This window comes from Coptis chinensis, chromosome 7, assembly GCF_015680905.1.
Source record: "Coptis chinensis isolate HL-2020 chromosome 7, ASM1568090v1, whole genome shotgun sequence".
Lineage (NCBI taxonomy): Eukaryota > Viridiplantae > Streptophyta > Magnoliopsida > Ranunculales > Ranunculaceae > Coptis > Coptis chinensis.
In genome coordinates, this window is record NC_141462.1 from 51,091,155 (window position 1) to 51,113,543 (window position 22,389).

Here is a 22,389-nt window from a genome sequence, read left to right on the forward strand (position 1 = left end):
CTTCTACCGTTAATGCATTTGTTACTAGTCGGAGATAAATATATACTTCCAGTTTGGTGATAAAAATATAACACACAATATTGGATTGATAGATATCATTGACATCAAAGGTGACTAAAGACCGTACCGATAAAGAACAACTAGCAAGTAGTTCATTGACATTTGACCAACCTCTTTTTGTGTGTTAGATGTGGTATGGTCGTTGAACAAAAGAGAAGCGTATCAAAACCTAATTATCCCTCACTAAGTAAAGGATGAGTAGGGTATCGTTCCACTTTTAAGTGTATGTTATGTGAAGGGACGAGGATTTGGAAAGGGGTTTGAGGGATTAAAAACTAATATTGTAGAGATTGTAGATTCTAATGCTAAACTAAGCTAAACTAACTAAACTGTTGAGAATTTATAAGAGAGGGAATTCAAGAGATTAGAATCCACCAATACTTTTAATCTATGACCTTCTACTTCATGGTTGTTCTTACAAGTAGACTACAATTAGGCAATCGAGCTAGTGCCGATGCCCTCATGGATGAAACATCGTTAACAATTAACTCTACTTAAGGTTGTTCCTATGTTTATGCTATTAATATCTTCTTTCCTTTTATGTAAACTCGGGCATCCATTCAATGTATTACCAAGAGCAACATCAAGGAGTACTTCCTAATAGGGCAGCCATTCAATGAATCACCACTTAAGGCAAACACAAAGAATACTTCCCCTAGGCAGCCACTCCCTGAGCTACCCCTTCTAAGGCAACACAAAGAATACTTCCCTAACTCTAAAGAATTACACTACTAGAAGAAAAGTAAAGAACACTAGCATGATATTAATATTGCAAAACATAAACCCTATTCTATACTTCCATCCCCCTGGGTGTGGGCAATGGAACTAATAACTAAAAACATAAAGAACTAACCTGATTGAAGAACACCATGAACCAGAAGAATCATTAAACCTTAAGCATCGGCTTCATCTCCTCCCTTGAAGGAGAAGATTAGCCTTCCATAAAGAAGGAAGAACACGAAGAACGAGAAGAAGAAGAGTTGAAGAACATAAGACTAGAAAGACTAATTTATTAAGACTCAGCTAGTTAAAACCGATCTTTTATTATTAATCTCTCTCTGCCTCAAGTTCTGGAGACAAGAATATAAGTGAATTGGCAAATTACATGAGGCACTTAGGTCTTCTATTTATAGGGGTTACAATGAGTTCTAGAAGCATTCCAAACTGTCATTTGTTTCCTAATACAAATAGGTTTCTTTCAGAGTCCGACTTCGTCTTCAAACGAGAAGGAATTGGCTCTGATTAATCGATTCATGCGTCACGGGCGCATTATCCATCGTCCCGGACTTAATCAATGCATCACGGGCCTTTCGATCTATCGCCCCTAGATGCAATCAATGTGTCTGGACGCTCGATCCATGCGTCCCAGACGCATAAGCCGATTTTCTCTCTTCTGCTCTATCCTTCTATCCTCTTTTGCGGGCTTTGGTCCAAGCAACGAATCCATCTCAGGGTTAATATGGATTTGAAAATATCCTGAGTAACCATCAAGAAAGCAGTAGTAAGCTTGTCCAGCTAATCTTTCTAACATCTGATCGATAAATGGCAATGGAAAATGGTCTTTCCTCGATCGCTATTGACTTCACATGTCGATGCAAACTCTCCATCTAGTCTGAATCCTGGTTGGAATCAACTCATTGTTCTCATTCTCGATCACTGTGGTTCCGGACTTCTTTGGCACAACTTGAACTGGACTAACCCATTGACTATCAGAAATAGGGTAGATAATGCCGGCATCAAGGAGTTTGACGACCTCTTCTCTAACTACTTCCTTCATTTTCGGATTAAGCCTCCTCTATGGTTGCTTAGAAGTCTTGGAATCCTCTTCCAGATGAATCCTATGTTGAACTATCATAGGGCTGATCCCCTTGATATCATCAATTGTCCAACCTATAGCTGACTTGTGTTCCTTTAAAAGTGTTACTAACCTGGATTCCTGCTCCGCAGTTAAATCTGATGCAATGACTACTGGGTAGGTTCCCAAATCTCCCAAGAAAACATACTTGAGTGTAGACGGTAAAGGCTTCAATTCTAGCTTAGGTGGCTCCTTCTTAAGCTCTTTAGGTGGTCCATCAAGCATAGGTGATTCAAGCTTTTCTTTGAACTTGATGTCATCCATGACAGGTGATGAATCCAAAATCACATTGATTGACTCAACACTAAGTTCCTCACAATCTGAGTCTGTCAGAGCTTTCAATAACTCATCAGCAGGATATGAATAAGTCAGATAATCCTGTGCTAACGCTTCAATCATACAAACCTCGTTCATAGCACACACCTCCTGTGGTTGCTGTAACATATGGAAAACATTGGTCTCGACTTTCATATTACCAAAGGATAACGTCATATTACCGTTTCGACCGGTTGATGAGTGCATTTGCAATTGGCCAAGAATGGTGCGCCTAGAATGATTGGTATCGCCTACCGGATGTAGGTTACGTGGTCTAGTACTATGAAATCAACCGGATAATAGAAGTCTTCGATCTTGACTATGACGTCTTCAATTAGTCCTCTAGGTATCTTCATCGATCTATCACTTATTTGTAAAGTAACATCGGTCGGTTTTAGATCCTTCAAGCCCAACTTTCGTGAAGGCGAAATATGGTAGAAGATTCACACTGGCACCCAAATCTAATAAAGCTTGTTCCTCCAAAGAATCTCAATTCTGCATGTAGCAGTTGGACTTCGGGATCTTTCGGTTTCACAACCGATAGATTTTGTAGATAACGATGAACATCTTTGGCGATAAAAGCTTCTTTCGGAATGTTGGTCTTCTTCTTTACTAGATCTTTCGGGGAACTTGGCATAAGAGGGAACTTGCTTGATGGCGGTCGAAATGGGATATTAATCGCAAATTCTGAAATACATCGCAAATCTCCTTATCTTGGTTATCTTTTTCGGTATTCACTAGTTTGAAGGAAACGGGTCTTTGGATTCTTCAATATCGGTTCTCTTCTTCGGCCGGTTGGCTTGGTAATAATTAGTGGAGTGGACAGGTGGAGTCACTCGTGATGGCTTCTTCTTACTTACTTCCACGATAGTTCCTTCAACTTCTTTTGCGGCGGTTTCTTTGGGTGGCACAACACTAGATATATCTGGAATGTTAGAACTGGGTGGGATGGTGGGGACATAAGTTACCTTAGGCTCCACAGAATCTTTTCCTGGTTCATAGACAATCTTGTTATCAACTTTCTTGCCTGACCTCAGAGTGGTGACAGAATTGACTTGGGGATTCGACTGAGTAATCTCCAGGTTATCCACCTGCAAGATACCTCTTCCTTTCAGATTTGGCTCCGGCTGGCTTGGTAATGCTCCTTTTGATCTCTCGTCTCTGTCAAAGACGATTTGCCCTATCTGGCCTTGAATGACACTAAAGTTATTCTCCAACTTCTGGGTTCTTTGATTTGTCTATTTCAGCTCATTGACAATGGTGGTGATAGCTTCTTCCAGATGTGGGATAACTACTTTGCTTGACTGAGGCGTAGGGGTAATATATCCACTCATAAGATCTGGTACTAACTCTCTGTTTGTGTTGGCTTGGTATTGCTTTGGTTCGGTATGATTTGTTGATTTACGTATGGTTCTTTGGCGGTTTTGGAACCCGACATTGGTTATTCGGCCCGATTTGGTGATTTTGAAATCCTGCGGGGAAAATTCCTCGATTTGTATTTTATGGCTTCCAATAATTACGTCCCCTCGATTGAACTGGTTATTTCTTCCTAAAGAATTGATACTACATGCCTCTACATTAGTATCCAGATAGTATGAACACTCTTGATTGGTGTGGCCTTCATCGAGAACATAGCTCACAAATGGTATAACAAGGCTTGGATGATGGAGGTTTAGCTTGGAAATTGTTTGGTTTTGGAGGATTCATGGAGAACCGATCAAACTTCTTGTTTAGATTTTCAAGTCCTGTTGATAGGCTTGCCATAATTGATAGCATTGCTTGATTTGGGTCTTCTTGAATTTGGTTGCCAAATTTCTTGGCACCCTCCACTCTAGCTTCGTCCCCGTTGCTAGTACTCCATTGTTGAGTGTCTTGACTAAATTTCGAGAAAGTTGTAGGCTTCCTCTCCATCCAATGATGTAAACTTACCTTGATGCATCAGACGTATCATGCTTGTTCATAGTAGAAAGTCCTCGAAAGAAAAATGAGCCGGTGTGCTCTTATCATAACCATGATGTGGACATGAGACTAGCGATTATTGAATTTCTCCCGGCTTTGATGATATTCTTGATCACCTTCCCTTTGAAATTGCCGATGCCTTGCTGCATGGCATCCGGTTTTCTTACAGGGTGGGTAGAACTTGTTCATAAACTTTGTTCTCAACTTCTCCCGTTGTTGATTGAATTGATCGGTTGTCGGCGGTTAACCATTCGGATGCTTTACCCGGTGAGAGTGGAAAAAGAATTAACTTGATACTCTCATCCCCGATATTCTGGTTCTTGAAAGTTAGAGGGGATCGATAGAAATTTGTTCATGTGAACATAAAATTTGAACATTATGCGAACCATTGAACTTTGGAAGCATAGAGATTACTGATGGTCTAAGTTCAAACTGGTTAGCTTCTGTCTCTGGAAAAACAATACTGCTTGGTGGGTCTCCAATGATTGGTGAATAGAAATCACTCAACTTTTTCCTCTATTGTGCTTGCATTGGAGGAATAGCTTCAAGATTATTGGTGTCCAAAACACCTCCATCATTGCTTGCGGCCATTGTATCAATCTCGTCTAGTATTCTTGTGAGTCGGTTGTTAAACCTTGTCCACTGTTGTGTTCTTACCGGACGATGATATGGACGACGGGGCATACACTAGAAAATTCTATGCAAAAATAACCAAAAAAAAAAACTATCCTACTATGCAACTATTCTAAATTATACTAGAATGTAAAACTACTTTTCTTCAACTGGGTTGGGCTTTGCAGCTAGTATCTCATTTCGTTGTCTAAAGTCGTCTCTTCTAGGGTTATGGTGAATCACTTGGATTGCTTAAGTACCACCCGCCTACGGGCGATAGTCCGTTTGTCAAGATTCGGAGGACAAGAAACACTAGAGAGTCGATATTTTTTGTGTTGGCTTACAACTTCAATTGTTGAAAAGATCCTAAATGCAATTATACTAGAAAGCAATAAAACTAAACTATGATGCAACTATACTAAGAAAGCAATAAAAAGAATGAAGATTCGACTAACCTGGATGGTAGATCTTGTCTTCGAGATGTCCTTCAAGCTTCTTTCTTTCTTAAAAGGATGGATGATGCGGCTAAAATTACCTCAATATCCAAAATTCTAATCTTGAAAGAAAACGTTAAACATAAACAACTTAAAGCGGCAGCGGCGCCATTTGACCAACCTCTTTTTGTGTGTTAGATGTGGTATGGTCGTTGAACAAAAGAGAAGCGTATCAAAACCTAATTATCCGTCACTAAGTAAAGGATGAGTAGGGTATCGTTCCACTTTTAAGTGTATGTTATGTGAAGGACAGGACTGGAAAGGGGGTTTGAGGGATTAAAAACTAATATTATAGAGATTGTAGATTCTAATGCTAAACTAAACTAACTAAACTGTTGAGAATTTATAAGAGAGGGAATTCAAGAGATTAGAATCCACCAATACTTTTAATCTATGACCTTCTGCTTCATGGTTGTTCTTACAAGTAGACTACAATTAGGCAATCGAGCGAGTGCCGATGCCCTCATGGATGAAACATCATTAACAATTAACTCTACTTAAGGTTGTTCCTATGTTTATGCTATTAATATCTTCTTTCCTTTTATGTAAGCTCGGGCAGCCATTCAATGTATTACCAAGAGCAACATCAAGGAGTACTTCCTAATAGGGCAGCCATTCAATGAATCACCACTTAAGGCAAACACAAAGAATACTTCCCCAGGCCACCACTCCCTTGAGCTACCCCTTCTAAGGCAACACAAAGAATACTTCCCTAACTCTAAAGAATTACACTACTAGAAGAAAAGTAAAGAACACTAGCATGATATTAATATTGCAAAACATAAACCCTATTCTATACTTCCATCCCCTGGTGTGGGCAATGGAACTAATAACTAAAAACATAAAGAACTAACCTGATTGAAGAACACCATGAACCAGAAGAATCATTAAACCTTAAGCACTGGCTTCATCTCCTCCTTTGAATGAGAAGATTAGCCTTCCATAAAGAAGGAAGAACACGAAGAACGAGAAGAAGAAGAGTTGAAGAACATAAGACTAGAAAGACTAATTTATTAAGACTCAGCTAGTTAAAACCGATCTTTTATTATTAATCTCTCTGCCTTTCAAGTTAAGGAGACAAGAATATAAGTGAATTGGCAAATTACATGAGGCACTTAGGTCCTCTATTTATAGGGGTTACAATGAGTTCTAGAAGCATTCCAAACCGTCATTTGTTTCCTAATACAAATAGGTTTTTCGAGAGTCCGACTTCGTCTTCAAACCGAGAAGGAATTGGCTACAATTGTCGATTCATGCGTGCCGGACGCATTATCCATCGTCCCAGACTTAATCAATGCATTCGATTTCGATCTATCGTCCCGGATGCAATCAATGCGTCGGGCGCTTTCGATCCATCGCCCCCGCACGATAAGCCGATTTTTCTCTTCGCTCTATCCTTCTATCCTCTTTTGCGGGGCTTTGGTCCAAGCAATGAATCCTTTCGCCTTGGGCTTCCAAATAGACTTTAAAATAGGTCCAAGTCGCATATTTAATAGCTCCAATTCCTTGGCCTTCTCCATGATTGTCCACGGACCTCCCATGTGATCATTGATGCTCGAATTGCCGCTTTTTACCCGTTTTTTCTCTAATATTCTACAAAACTCTCTTTTTCACTGTAGAATCTTAAAACACAACTTATAAACACTATTAGTCCACTAAGATGGCTAAACAAGAGGCATAATCGAGGGTTAAATAGCACTTTTTGAGCACTTATCACAACTCCCAACTAGCCTTTTGCTAGTCTCTTAGCAAATAAGATAAAAATAGATAAGTGATCAAAATCACATCCTAATAACAAAAATAAAATCCTAACTCATTTTAGAGAGGCATCGCGATTGCATTTTACCATATGCAACAAGGCTTTAAACCTTTAAGTTCCCAAAAAGGACGAGTTATAGTCTCGTGAGGGTTTTCGGTGATATACCGACAAAATCAATCAATAGCATGTTTAAGAATGATAGTATTTTTCAGAGAGATAAATTCCTTACCCACTTAGTGCTTACCCCAATAGACAGTCTCCATTGCTAACTACATTTCTGCAAAGACTCATAGATTATGATGGGAGATAGTAAAATTGACAAAATTCTCAATCAAGGCTTATGTGTGTACTTAGTCAATCTCCTATACTCTCCTATCCAAGAAACGGAATCCCTAGTTTACCATAGGTAGATAATCTCAACTTTCAATCCTCACCGGTCATACTCTCAGGAAAAGAATCTCGAGGAAGATGGTCTACTATTTTACCTCATGTATGTGGGGAAAAGAATAATGCATCTGAACATCCCACATACTACCTTGAAAAACAGACTTGAATAAAATTAGTCTCATGGAAAGAATGTCAATCACATATGAAGTGTCGGGTCCTTCACTTTAGCATCCTCTCACCTATTCTAGACTTTGTACCATACTGTAATGATAAGTCATGGGTTGTAACTTGGCTTGGGTATTGGTTTATGAAGGAAAGGTAAAAAGGATTCTAAGGTTGTTTCTGAAAACACTAAGGGTTTTGCTTCTTTCTTTGGAAGATTTCTTCAAATTCTGTATTGCAGAGAAAATTTTTCCTTTATCTTAGCTTTTCCATCCATTCTGTTCAACTTTTTTTTTTTTTTTTTTTTTTTTTTTTTAAAGCTCAGTGGTATATCCTTGATTAGTACTAGATATGCTTGTTTTCCACTAGCTTCTTTCACTTTGAACAAAATGATGGACTTCATTGTATCTCTCTAATATTTCCTTGTAATCTTCCTTTTGTGGTCTTTCTTCCTCCTTGTGCCCCTCGTATTCTCAGAAACATATGGGTATGGCTGATAAAGATTTTGGCTATACTCCTTGTCTGGAGTTGGGTGACGGGTAAAGGGTTTTATGAAAGAAAATGGTTTATTGTAAGGCTCAAAAGGGTTTAACATGATGGTCCTACTAGGTGGGATAAAGGCTAAATGGGTTCACTACTTGACTTATCAGTATGATACTCTGTTTTGAATAGACTACAAGACCTAATGGCTATCTCCCCAGTTGATGTCGCCGTGATTAACCAAATTAAAGAATAATGAGACTATATTACAACGACATAAAGAACTAAAAGATGATGAGTCACTAAGACTCGGATTTTTTTCGTAAGAACTCTCCAAAAATGAGTATAAAGCTCAAGTCTCACGGGCTAAGTCTAAAAATTCTACTTTCGGTTTACTAGGGGTTTAAATCTCTTCTAGCAAAAGTACACAAACCTGACCAAGTATTATGGTGGTGCCTTGATAAAGAATTCTATCAATAAGAACTATGTCCAAGCATAATAAATAGTCTAAGCGGTAATGAAATCAATAATATCAACTATCTATCAAACTCAAGACTAAGCAAATTATAGAATCTATATCCCGGACTCATCATTAAAATTCATTTTTCTCATGCATCGATATAGAAACAAAAATATTTTTGTTTTGAAAACTAATTTTCGAAATTCATTTCTCAAGTACACCCTCCCCTACTTATGCATGCATTGACCTCAATGTATAAAAAGTAAATGAAATGGATGAGAAAAAGGTAGGATATTACCATTGATGCCGAATATCAGAATTAGTTCAAGAAACAAATTTTTAGGTCTTTTTACGTCAGATCCCCAAGACATAATGTGAGTCTTTTAAAGTCAGATCCTCAAGACTAGAATTCCCATTCCAAAACTGATCTCTCAACAACATGCTTACTTCCTATAGACATTTTATACTCGGTCTACTAGAGTTATGAGACTTTGACTCCGGCACTTGCAACTCCTCTCAGTAAAGGACAAAGTTATGAAAATCTGAGGACCCGGCTATCAGTGGCACTTATACTAATGAGATCCTAAGGAGTCAAGCTTACGACGCTTGGCTTCCTCATGCAAAAAACTTAAACTAGACAGAGTAATAGGTTCAGCAAGACATAGAATGTAATCTTTAAGGTGTGTAGGTAACTTACCCCAATTTTCCACTTCAACAGTGGTCTGATAAACCGGATCCTTGAGAAAAATGGCCTCCACGTCTCTAGTAGGTAACTCCAGAAAAGGCTTTAGTTGATGAGCATTGACTTTGAAATGAGTCCTTCTCTTTATGTCTTCTACTTCAATAGCTCCAAAAGGTGTGACATGTCTTACTATAAACGGTCCCGTCCATCTAGATCTCAGCTTTCCAGGGAAAATTTCTAGACGAGAGTTGTAGACCAGAACCTTCTGTCCAGGTTCAAATTCTCTCTTCAGAATTCTTCTATCATGTAATGCTTTAGTCTTATCCTTGTAAATCCTCGACTTATCATAAGCATCACTTCTCAATTCCTCTAATTCACTGATCTGAAGCTTCCTCCTTTCTCCTGCTTGATCTAGGTTGAAATTCATCTCTTTCTGCCAATAGGCTTTATGTTCTAACTCAACAGGTAGATGACACGCTTTTCCATATACCAAGCGATAGGGCGACATCCCTATGGGTGTTTTGAATGCTGTTCTGTATGCCCATAGTGCATCTTGGAGTCTAAGAGACCAGTCTTTCCTAGATGGATTTACTGTCTTCTCCAGAATACTCTTGATTTCCCTATTCGAAACTTCTGCTTGACCATTAGTCTGAGGATGATATGGTAAAGCTAGCTTGTGAATTACTCCATACTTTGCCATAAGATTCCCAAATACACGGTTACAGAAGTGAGAACCGTTATCACTGATGATGGCTCTCGGTGTTCCAAATCTTGGTAGAATGTTCTTCTTCAGAAAGTCCACGACGACTTTATGATCGGCGGTCTTCGTAGGAACTGCTTCAATCCATTTTGAAACATAGTCCACAGCAAGTAGAATGTAGGTGTAACCAAAAGAAGGAGGAAATGGTCCCATGAAATCTATACCCCATACATCAAAGATTTCTAAGATAAGGATCGGTTGTTGAGGCCACTCGAACCTTTTCGAGGTTTTACCCAGAAATTGGCATCTCGGACATGCTTTGCAATAAATATTTGCATATTTAAAAAGAGTAGGCCAATAGAATCCAATTTGTAATACTTTAATTCCGCAGCGATGCGTTTGCGGGCCAAAGTGTCCTCCGCAAAGGCTGATCGATCATGACGAATGATAGAATGGATTCTGTTCCAATTCGGGATGCATCTTGAATAATTTGATCGAACACTTCTTGAATAAGTATGGATCATCCCAAAAATAATATCTGGCCTTTGAGTAGAATAAATCTTTTTCTTGCTTGCTCCAATGTGATGGTACCTTGTCGGTCACAAGATAATTTGCAATGTGGCTGTACCATGGCACTTCTGATATATTGAACAACTGTTCATCAGGAAAAGTCTCACAGATTTGTAAATTGTCTTCCGTATTCTCCACTAGCAATCTAGAAAGGTGATCAGCAACGACATTCTCTGTTCCTTTCTTATCACGTATCTCCAAATCAAATTCTTGTAAAAGTAGTATCCATCGGATCAATCTTGGCTTGGCATCCTGCTTAGCGAGTAAATGACGCAAGGCAGCATGGTCAGTATAGACAATAAACTCTCATTGTTCAACCGAACTTTGTGTCACTAAAACAATAGAAAGCCAAGTCTGGAAATAGCACAACCAAATTCATGAAAGTCAGAGCTTAGCTGCGATCTTGTAAGAGAACAGATTGGTGAAAAAAAATGACTTTTCTGAAGTAGAGGAGGAGGAAAAGACCCAGCCTCCAAATAATGAAAATGGGAAAGAATTAGCCACAAAAAGGAGACACTAGGGTTTGATAGGATCGACCTGTACTGATACCATGAACTGTGGCTTGGAGAGGATAGTTGGTAGGTTTTATTTTGTTGTTACTTGTTTGCTTCTACCGTTAATGCATTTGTTACTAGTCGGAGATAAATATATACTTCCAGTTTGGTGATAAAAATATAACACACAATATTGGATTGATAGATATCATTGACATCAAAGGTGACTAAAGACCGTACCGATAAAGAACAACTAGCAAGTAGTTCATTGACATGTGACCAACCTCTTTTTGTGTGTTAGATGTGGTATGGTCGTTGAACAAAAGAGAAGCGTATCAAAACCTAATTATCCCTCACTAAGTAAAGGATGAGTAGGGTATCGTTCCACTTTTAAGTGTATGTTATGTGAAGGACAGGACTGGAAAGGGGGTTTGAGGGATTAAGAACTAATATTGTAGAGATTGTAGATTCTAATGCTAAACTAAGCTAAACTAACTAAACTATTGAGAATTTATAAGAGAGGGAATTCAAGAGATTAGAATCCACCAATACTTTTAATCTATGACCTTCTACTTCATGGTTGTTCTTACAAGTAGACTACAATTAGGCAATCGAGCGAGGGCCGATGCCCTCATGGATGAAACATCGTTAACAATTAACTCTACTTAAGGTTGTTCCTATGTTTATGCTATTAATATCTTCTTTCCTTTTATGTAAGCTCGGGCAGCCATTCAATGTATTACCAAGAGCAACATCAAGGAGTACTTCCTAATAGGGCAGCCATTCAATGAATCACCACTTAAGGCAAACACAAAGAATACTTCCCTAGGCAGCCACTCCCTGAGCTACCCCTTCTAAGGCAACACAAAGAATACTTCCCTAACTCTAAAGAATTACACTACTAGAAGAAAAGTAAAGAACACTAGCATGATATTAATATTGCAAAACATAAACCCTATTCTATACTTCCATCCCCTGGTGTGGGCAATGGAACTAATAACTAAAAACATAAAGAACTAACCTGATTGAAGAACACCATGAACCAGAAGAATCATTAAACCTTAAGCACTGGCTTCATCTCCTCCCTTGAAGGAGAAGATTAGCCTTCCATAAAGAAGGAAGAACACGAAGAACGAGAAGAAGAAGAGTTGAAGAACATAAGACTAGAAAGACTAATTTATTAAGACTCAGCTAGTTAAAACCGATATTTTATTATTAATCTCTCTCTGCCTCAAGTTCTGGAGACAAGAATATAAGTGAATTGGCAAATTACATGAGGCACTTAGGTCCTCTATTTATAGGGGTTACAATGAGTTCTAGAAGCATTCCAAACCGTCATTTGTTTCCTAATACAAATAGGTTTCTTTCAGAGTCCGACTTCGTCTTCAAAACTGAGAAGGAATTGGCTACAGTGTCGATTCATGCGTCTGGACGCATTATCCATGCGTCCCAGACTTAATCAATGCATCTGGACGCTCGATCTATGCGTCCCAGATGCAATCAATGCATCTGGACGCTCGATCCATGCGTCCCAGACGCATAAACCAATTTTCTCTCTTCTGCTCTATCCTTCTATCCTCTTTTGCGGGCTTTGGTCCAAGCAACGAATCCTTTGGCCTTGGGCTTCCAAATAGACTTTAAAATTGGTCCAAGTCGCATATTTAATAGCTCCAATTCCTTGGCCTTCTCCATGATTGTCCACGGACCTCCCATGTGATCATTGATGCTCCGAATTGCTTCGTTTTACCCCATTTTCTCTAATATTCTACAAAACTCTCTTTTTCACCTGTAGTATCTTAAAACACAACTTATAAACACTATTAGTCCACTAAGATGACTAAACAAGAGGCATAATCGAGGGTTAAATAGCACTTTTTGAGCACTTATCAACATGCTATGTTACTTGTATACTTTGAAGTTCAGTAAGTGTTTACTTGTTGTGTATACTTTATACACCGGATTTGCCTTATATCATATATTTTTTAAATACTTACAAGCTTATTTCAATCTAAGCATTAAGATTCTTTACAAAAGGAATGTATTATTAAGGTTGGCAAATATAAAAGGGGAATTCTCTATTCGAGTTGTTTCGTATATATGTTACTTTCCATCTTGTTTGTTTTCTCTTTTCTGAGGATAACACCTTGTGCTCATAGTCAGATATGGGATACAGCAGGGCAGGAAAGGTTTTGAAGCCTTGGTGTCCTCTAGCTTCCTGAATTGTTTCTGTAACATGGATTCAGAAAGTGGACAAAGCCCTCAAAATAATTCACCGGCATAAATTGTGCCCTCCAAAGTTTTGGTTCATGTATAACCAAACCCAAACACGTCACTGAGGCAGTCATGCAGATTGCTGACCTAGGTTTACTCAAAGGAGTTACCAAGCAAGAAATAAATAAACTTAACAAATATATATAGTTATCTGTACGTCTGTATAGATTTTATTTTTATAGGAATCGTCTGTATAGATAAATGCATATGGATACTGTGATGCATGTATACATGAATCAATATAACCAGCAAACAAAATGCAGTAAGAAGGAGATAAAGAATGCCTCACAGGATGCACTCTGAACGCAATTAAGTAAAACGTAATGCAAAATTGTTAAAGAGAAACATACTTCCTCAATGCAGAACAAGGAGGCCACACTGATAAAAGTAGCAGGAACAACGATCCACCTGCAGTCGTCCCAGAGTATGACCGGAAGGGTGAGATGTCAAAGCACTAAAAACCTTGAGGTCAAGCAAGTGTAAGAGAGAGGAATTGGGATACCAATGAGCTACTGTTCACAAATAGCAATTCCTTCATGAAAACAAGTAAAATTGGATTCCTGCAGTGCATTGAGCCTACCATAAGCCAAAGCATAATCAAATCGTATGACTATAATGAAGTGCTTTGCTAGGCCAAGATGGATATACCAAGAGGTCTTGCTTTGAATCCTCTGAAGGTAGCATTTGAAGGCTCTGAGAAATGAATTCTATGATGCAGCGTGGACGATCGTTTAAGTCAAGAACAATGGCTAAGTCATCTTCTTCAAGCAAATCATTTAGGTCTTGGGCAATATCTGCACCATAAATCACATGACACTACAAAGAGAGCGGTTAACAGACGGAAAGAAACAAAGAAAGAATGCAGATAACACTAGTTGAATATAGTACCATAAATTTCTTAGTTTGGTCTCTTAAAGATAAAAGCCATCGTGGAAATCGTTTCTGAGTTGGTGCGAGAGGTGAAAAGAGGGCAATATACACAAAGAGATAGTGAAGAGGCGAGATAGTTGGGATTAGGACAGCAGTTGCCATCATGAGTTCGTTCTAGTCATGAGAGAGTACTGTAGAGTGGGACTTCTATTTTTTTGGGACTTCTATTTTTTTTTGGGATTTCTGTTTTCTTTGCCAAATTTATTCTGAGATATTTGGTATAATAGCAATTATATCATTTGAGTGCCGAGATATTTGGTTTAATATCAATTATATCACTTCAATGTGAGATAAATGAAATTTCCTATTATATCAGTTCCACAATGGTGAGATAAATGAAATTTCCTATTATATCAGTTCCATACCACCAGTGGTAAAATCCATATATTTTATCTCGGTTTAGTAAGAGGTGAGATAACATATTTATACTTAGAGTTAGTACCTAAGTTATGGGACATATTATCTATCTTATCAGTAGAACTGAGATAAGGCTAATTTTAGAACCGAGATAAAAACTCTTTTTTTTAGTAGTGAACCCCCAAAATTGGGATTTTTTAAACTACTTCTCTAGTAGATCTTCAATTATGTTTATGCAATTATGCATAGTATAAAAAACAAATAACGTATATAACTAATAATTAAGGACACACCCCCCTTAATAACATTTTACCGGATTGGACTTGCGTTGATATAGTAGATTCGACCCCGAAAAGCTACTTTGATTCCAGAGACCCAGAGAAGAGCTACACATGTTTACATGTTCCATTATTTCACATAGGGTATCAATAAATGAGGGGGTATTCGGATTGATTTGCAGCTTTAGAAATAATCCATAACTTTTTATTGGAGAGCTGTCGCTTGATCGAGAAAGAAAGCATAAGGAGAACATTTATATCTTTTAAATTCAGACTTAACTAATAGATGCAACACCACTGCGGCAGATTTTCTTAAGTGTGTGTTGTTGGTTTTCTTCCACTCAATAATATCGCACATACCGTTTTCTTCAATTATGCAATAATCCACTGAATGACATTGTCAGATATACTTTAGAGCTCTCCTTTAGTGGCACCTAAGTAAAGCACATAGGTGAATAGCGATTTTAGAATTTTCAGATATGAGTTTGTTTGTTTAAAATCTCAGATTTTTCTATTAATAAAACTTTTTTGTAGTTTGTTAACATATCTAACTTTCATATTAATTTATTTTCATTTCTAATAACTTATACTTTGATTTGGTTTGAACTTTCATTAAATCTCTATTAACTTTTGTGCAGGCTTACCAATTCGACATTTCTCGTATATCAAAAATATTGAGCCAGGGTTGCCGATATTCCTATTCAACTACAATGGTAGGAAATTACATGGCATTTACGAGACAACTAGTCATGGCCAATTAAACATCAAACCACATGCATGGACAAATAACGGTTCTGACCACACTCAATTTCCTGCCCAAGTACAGCCGCATACTTCTTTTCCCTAATTCTTTAGTGATATCTCTATATATACTGTATTCTGATCACATGATGTTTGATTTTCCCAGGTCCGTGTTCGTATCAGGAAGCAATGAAAGTCCTTGTCAGAGGACCAGTACATGAAGGTCCTAGAGAAAAACTACATGGATGAGTTGTGCTTTCGGTTTGAACTTGATCATAGACAAACTGCTAAACTCCTTTCCTTGTTTAAGTCTTCTTCTGCAACTAGCCCCTACAATGCACCGATCAGAAGACCTCTTCAAAGATCTGCTCCTAGAAACGAAGACAGACCGAAGTTAACTTCAGACGACGATGCTTTTGCTGAGTTCTTTAATGAAGCATCAGTAGTTGGAGCTGAAATTACCCTTCCTACGACACGGACATGGGCTTCTCTCTTCGAAGAGACTCATGGCTCTGATGCAAAGCCTAGTACTTGTTGGGAGGAAGCAAGGGCTTCATATGTTGTTTCAGCAGGAACCATCTGTCTCAGTTTTTTACTATATAGAGAAAGGTTAAAAAAATGTCTTATTATAGTTCAAAGAATAGTACTTGATACAATATTTGAGTTTCTATAAATAAATGACTGATCATTAGTACTCTTCGAAAGTTAAGATCATGTTCGACATTGTTCTTTCTTATCTTAATGAAATAAGTTCTTCAAAGAATTTACTTATGTTGGGTTTCTTTTGTTAATTGGTGTTGCTGTTTATGAATATGAAAGGGAATGTGGTGGATTGGGACAAGTTTTTATTTGCTGGTTAATTGTCATGAGCAATACAAGCAAAAAATGACAAAGGGTGAGATAAAAGGTTGTCCAACAATCTCCCTTTCCAAAAGAATTTATCACGGTTATTTTTTGATATTATCTCGGTTTCAATAAAAAAAAAATCTCAGTTTTCTTCTATACTAATTGGTTTCAATCTACAATTTATCTCGATTTTATTCAATATAATATCGGTTTTATTTAGAAAACAAAGATAATATATTTTGATAAGATGTCAGACTTCTGAGATAATTTAGTAGTTTATTATCTCGGTTTTATAGAACTCTATTATCTCAGTGGATTTTACCTCTGTTGTTTTTTCCTAGAAAACCGAGGTAAAAACTCTAACATCTCACCTTTTTTTTTTTTTTTTGAAGTAACTAGGGGTTAAGGATACCCCAACCTTTATTAAGCCAAAAGACGCAAATACATTTTACCATCCTTATCCCCTTTAATCAACTCATCGAGTTTTTGATCCATAGGGGGGATATAGAACATAGACTTATTACATAAGGAGCTACCGACTTTTGAAAGGTAATCTGCCACTTGGTTACCTTCTCGGAACACATGCTTAAACTCAATCTCTTCAAACTGCGTAGCCAAACTTTTTTAACGGGGAGACTAAGTTCGCGTGATTGCTGCCGATTGGGTCTTCACTGTTAGTCATAATCCGAACCACTCTCATAGAATCTGATTGAACTTGTAGCTTTCGTATACACACTGCTATGCCACCTTCCAACCTTTTTCTTACCCTTAGCAGCTCCTGGTGCAGTACCGATCTTCTAGGGGAAGATCCACTATATGCGAGAATCACTTCACTGTTACTATCTCTCAAAACTACACCGAATCCAGAGCTCTCATCTTTCATAGATCCATCTCACCTTTTCCTTTTAGTTGAGCTTATAATCCCTTTTTTTAGTAGTGCATGCCAAATTTCGAATTTCTGTATTATATTTGTTTTTCAAAAATAAATACAAAAACCGAAAAATTTCATGGCAGAATAATTACGTAACTTACTATTTAGATAAACCATGTACTTCTTGTTTTATATCCAGCAATCCACACTCCAAACTTGTTTGGGGGTGGTAAATTTCAACGAAGAACAGAGTACAAGTGTGCTACCATTTTTGTTCATGTTCCTATGGTAATCTCTTTCCTTATCTCTTCATACTTTGAGAATAAAATATATTTTTGTTTAGGGGTGGTATAGTAATATTCTGCAAAAACTAGGCATTTCTTATATTAAGCATATTATTATATTTCTTTCGTTCTTAAAATCTTTTTGAAAAGAAAAAAAAAAAATTGTTTTCTGTATAGTAAAAAAAAATATTGTTTTCTTTTTCTATGATGAATACATGGTCTAGAAGTCTCATTATAGCAATAGAATATGGATTCATTTTTCGATCTTAGACTAATATATGTACAATAGTGTCTGCATCTTTTCATGAATGACATGCATAAGCATAATTGATTGTATATAGTAGTAAGTTTCCGAGACCAAAGTTAGAACAATTAAGTTCCATAACCTATAAGAATCTAGCCAAAAGCCTTATTTGAATGATTATTGAATGATGACACAAAGGATATCTGGATAGAAAGACCACATGTCCATTTACTTGATTACCACACTATATCTTGGGAGAGAATTTAGGCCCTTTTTGGATCGATATAGCCAAGTAAACCTTAAAAACCCTAAAAAACAATTTTTCCTCTAGTTTCCCCCTTTTGAGCCTTTAAAAATTCAATAAACTTTTTTATTCTTCACCATCAAATCCGTCACTTGTTGTTACACACAATAAAAAGCTTACCCAGCTGATGAGTTGAGAATTGGATGAACGGTAAAAATAGAAAGAACACCTTGTACAAAAATAGAACAGTTAGTTGTTTCGAAAAGAAAATAAAAGAAAAGAAAGATTCATATCAAAAATCGAAACTCCCAAAAGATCAAAATCAAATAGAGTAAATTTCAAAATAAACAAAAGCAAAGTTAGAACTCCTAAAAATCAACATAATATGGAGTCACAAAGCCAAAGGGATAAAACATGAATCACAATTCGGGAGCAAAGAACAAAACGAGGTTCTTCTCTTATAAGTATCTTGAAGACCCAAGTATCTTACAAGTTTTTCCCTTGCATTTTTTTTCTAAACCACCACCTCATCCCCATAACTCCAAATAAAATACCTCTAGCTCGACTGAGAATAGGATGGTGTGATAGTAAGTGGCAGTAGTAATAAATCGACCCATGTTTTCTTTTGATGTCATTCATGTATGTGAGAAATATTAGTGCCCTTTGCATTTGAGAGAACGAAACTTAAGTGAATATATCAGAGAGTTTGTGTTTTAAACCATCCCTGTGATAACCCACCTTAAGAACGCTCTCTAAAAATTTCAAAAACAAATCTGCTATTGCATTTCATTGCTCATGTTTGCGCATTTATTTTTAGATGATTAAATTATTGTATATATGTTATCCTAAGTTAAAAAGAGTTTATCTTTATTCCCCGGCTAATAAGATGTATGGACTTTTGAGAATAAATAATGAGACAAGACCCTTTGTGCTAGATAGAGGAAGTTTGTGAGTACATTCTCTGGAAAACTCTCACGAGGCTTAAGCTCGTCCATTAGGAAATTCATAATGGTTTAAGGCCTTGTTGCATACGGTCAATGCAGTCGTACTCTGCAAAATGAGATTAGTATAATAAACATATATTTTACTTTTTCTATTCTTATCTCTCATCTTTGTTTGAGAACAAGCAAAATATTGTTTGGGGATAGTTGATCAGACCTCAAATATGCATTTTTAACCCCTTATAATGCTTCAATTTAGTATAATTATATGATCAATAATGTAGAAAACTCATGTCCTTATTGTTTTTTTTGGATACAAGCCTATTCTTGATGAATTATCTCAAACGACGAATTCTAGAGCCAAAAGGAGCCAAAAATGGACCTCTTGTGAAAAATAAAGATTATTGGAAAAAGTCAACGATCAAAGTCAAGGTCAAAGGTCAAAGTGAAAGTCAATGGTCAAAGTCAACTTAAGGACTCAAAGACTAACAGGCTTAAACAACAATCAAAGACCCAAAGGCCTAAGGCTTAACTTATTCCAAGATATGGGATCAACACTCAAAGCTTCAAAGACCAAAGGCTCAACCTTTCAAAGACATGGGCTTAGGCCTAAAGGCTTGGTCTTATCCACTCAACTCTAGAAGACAAAAGAATAGTAGGGAATGTTCTAAAATAGATCACTTGCATGAGAAGAAATAAGAGGGGTAAACTTGTACATCTCTACACAACTATATAGGTGTAGATATTACCCACAAAAAAGGAGAGCTAGCTAAGTAGTAACTAGACTCTAGTAGGAGTAGCATAACATTAGTTTGATTTAGTTTTATTATTGTTTATCATTTTCCATTGGTTTCAAGCTCAAGCTTTTATGAATCAAACTTATTTTCTACCATTGAAACTTGTTTAAATCTTGTTTTCCTTCAACTAATTCTTTCAACGTCTTGCTATTCATTTCATTTCAGCCTAGAAGCTTGTTATACTCATTTGAATCAATCAAATGAGTATGACTTGCTAACCAAGTTACATCAATGCTACATCAATCCATCATTTACTTTCATGTTTTGAACCAAACCAATTAAGTATTCATGTTTCAATCATCAAGTCTTAATAACTAGTGTTTCCACCATCTTTTAAACATAAAAAACTACAAATAGAAAATGACTGTTTAGAGAAAGGTTTAGTTTTTATCCATCCATCCATTCTCCCCAACATAAGATTTAAGATGAACAATGACAACCCAATACTCACCCATTATCCAATAGGAACAACCTCTTTTCATTACGTCATTAGAGTCCTCACCAGACTTACTACATATTTGATTAGGAATTATGTTCTTAGAGTCTGTTGTAATCCCATCTTGTCAAAGTTGTATTCTTTATAGTATATTATTAATAAAATATCCTACTTGCAAAAAAAAAAAAAAAAAGGCACCACGTCACCTTCTGTTAGTACAAATAGACACATGTTTGTACACATAAGCATAGATTGTAACGGAACTACACCTTTGGCCCAAATTGAAACATTCAATGTGGCATAAATAATTCGAAAAAATAGTTCATGGCCTAAAATGATAAAAATGTGAAAGTTCATGGTACAGAAAGGCAATTTAATGTTTTTTTTATTATATTCAATGGTATTAATTATGTTAAATTTGGTGTACGTGAAGTTTTAGGAAACAAACTTTTAATGTTCAACTCCCATAAAAAGTTTCAACTTTTCCAAACAATTGAAGTACTAGCTACCAAAATAGAAACTTATTTTTTGAAATGAGAATACTAAAATAAGAATTTTCATAGAAATGTTATTAAGTTGAAAATCATGCTAATGATTACCTTTTAAAAGCAACAACCATAAAATAGGAAACATATTATCTAATTCATTTTGTTTGATAGAAAACACTTAGTTTATTCAGGAGTACTCCTTTATTCACTCACTAACATTACACCATTTGGATCAAACTTAATACGATTAAAGTAAAACATAGATTAAAAACACAAATAACCTAGGACATGAAACTTAAAAGTACCAGAAGAAATTCAAGTAAAGAGCACTTGACCAACTTTGAAGTACTCATAGCAACCACCAAGGACTCTATCAAGGAAAAAATGTAGTTTGCCATGGACCATTGTTTCCATGAGGCAGAACCATACTATCCCCAAGGTAAATAGGATGTTGTTCTTGAGGAAGGTTTATGACGTCCATAGACCATGGTTGTGACTGCCTATGTAGACTTGTGGCCTCAATCAAATTATTATGCTCTTCACCACCACCTCCACCTATCTTGTTGTTAGGGAACATTTGTGGAGCCATCGTACCTCGTAAAGTAATAATTCTCTCTTGAACAGCATTCATCTTCTCATTGATAACCCATGCCAAATCACTAATTTCCTTGCTACCGACAACATTTAGTCCTTTCTTACCTGTCAAGCATTGGCCCATTAGTTTTGTCATATTATTTTCATGATTATTCCTCTGGAGCCTCCTTACTTGTTCATTCACTTTGACAGTCCTTTGCTTAAGGAACCCTTCTTGATTCATCATTTTCTTGCTTTGCTCAACAAGAGGCATGCTCTTGAACCTCATGACTACACGATGAACCTCAGATGGAGATGGCCAAACATCTGGCACTGGATCATAAGGCCCGTAGACGGTTGCACAAGCTTCAATACCACATAGAGTGCTAAGCTCCCCCATCTTCTTCAGCAATCCCTTCTTTCTTTTGTTAAAGGTCATTCTTCTAGCTGAATCATTAACAATCCATGCAAGTTTGACCTTCTTCCTAGCCATAGTATGAACAGTGAAAAGTTTTGTGAGTATGGTCTACTTGTTAGTGTTGCTTGTATATATAGATTTTTTTTTTTTAGAATGCTGTAATTATGAGAAAAGATCATGTAATAGGACTAACAAATATATTCATTAATAAAAACCATTTAGAGGAAGGAGAACCTATTATTAAATTAATGATACTTTTTAAATTTCTAAATGTGGTGGTTTTTAAATGATCGGGCCACATTTGTAATTTGAAGAAACAGATAGGCCAACAAAATAATTGCATTAACATTCAAAATATTGTTCCAGATGAATCGGGGCACAGTGCTAATTTTTAGCTTACAAGACATTATAGTATCATTGATGTATATAGCTAGGTACTACCGAATCCATGACATAAATTTAATAGATAAGCTTTAAATGAAAAGAGAAGAAGAAGAAGAAGAAGAAGATGCTAATAAATTTTACACTAAATTTATTTAGACTCCTGTCCCTTGATAACTTTCTTTGGACGCTATATATGTCTTAGGTGGCATCTAAACTCTATTTTCTTTTTCCAAAAAAACAAAAAGCAAAAGTAGAAACAAATAAATAAGAAATAACTTACCGAAATTAAATTTCGAT

At 36.7% G+C, this 22,389-nt stretch overlaps 1 pseudogene; it reads right to left on the reverse strand.

Moving 5' to 3' along the window:
- Positions 1-21,090: 21,090 nt before the first annotated feature.
- LOC147487837 (agamous-like MADS-box protein AGL80 pseudogene) lies at positions 21,091-21,783 on the reverse strand (annotated as a pseudogene).
- Between the last annotated feature and the right edge of the window lie 606 nt (positions 21,784-22,389).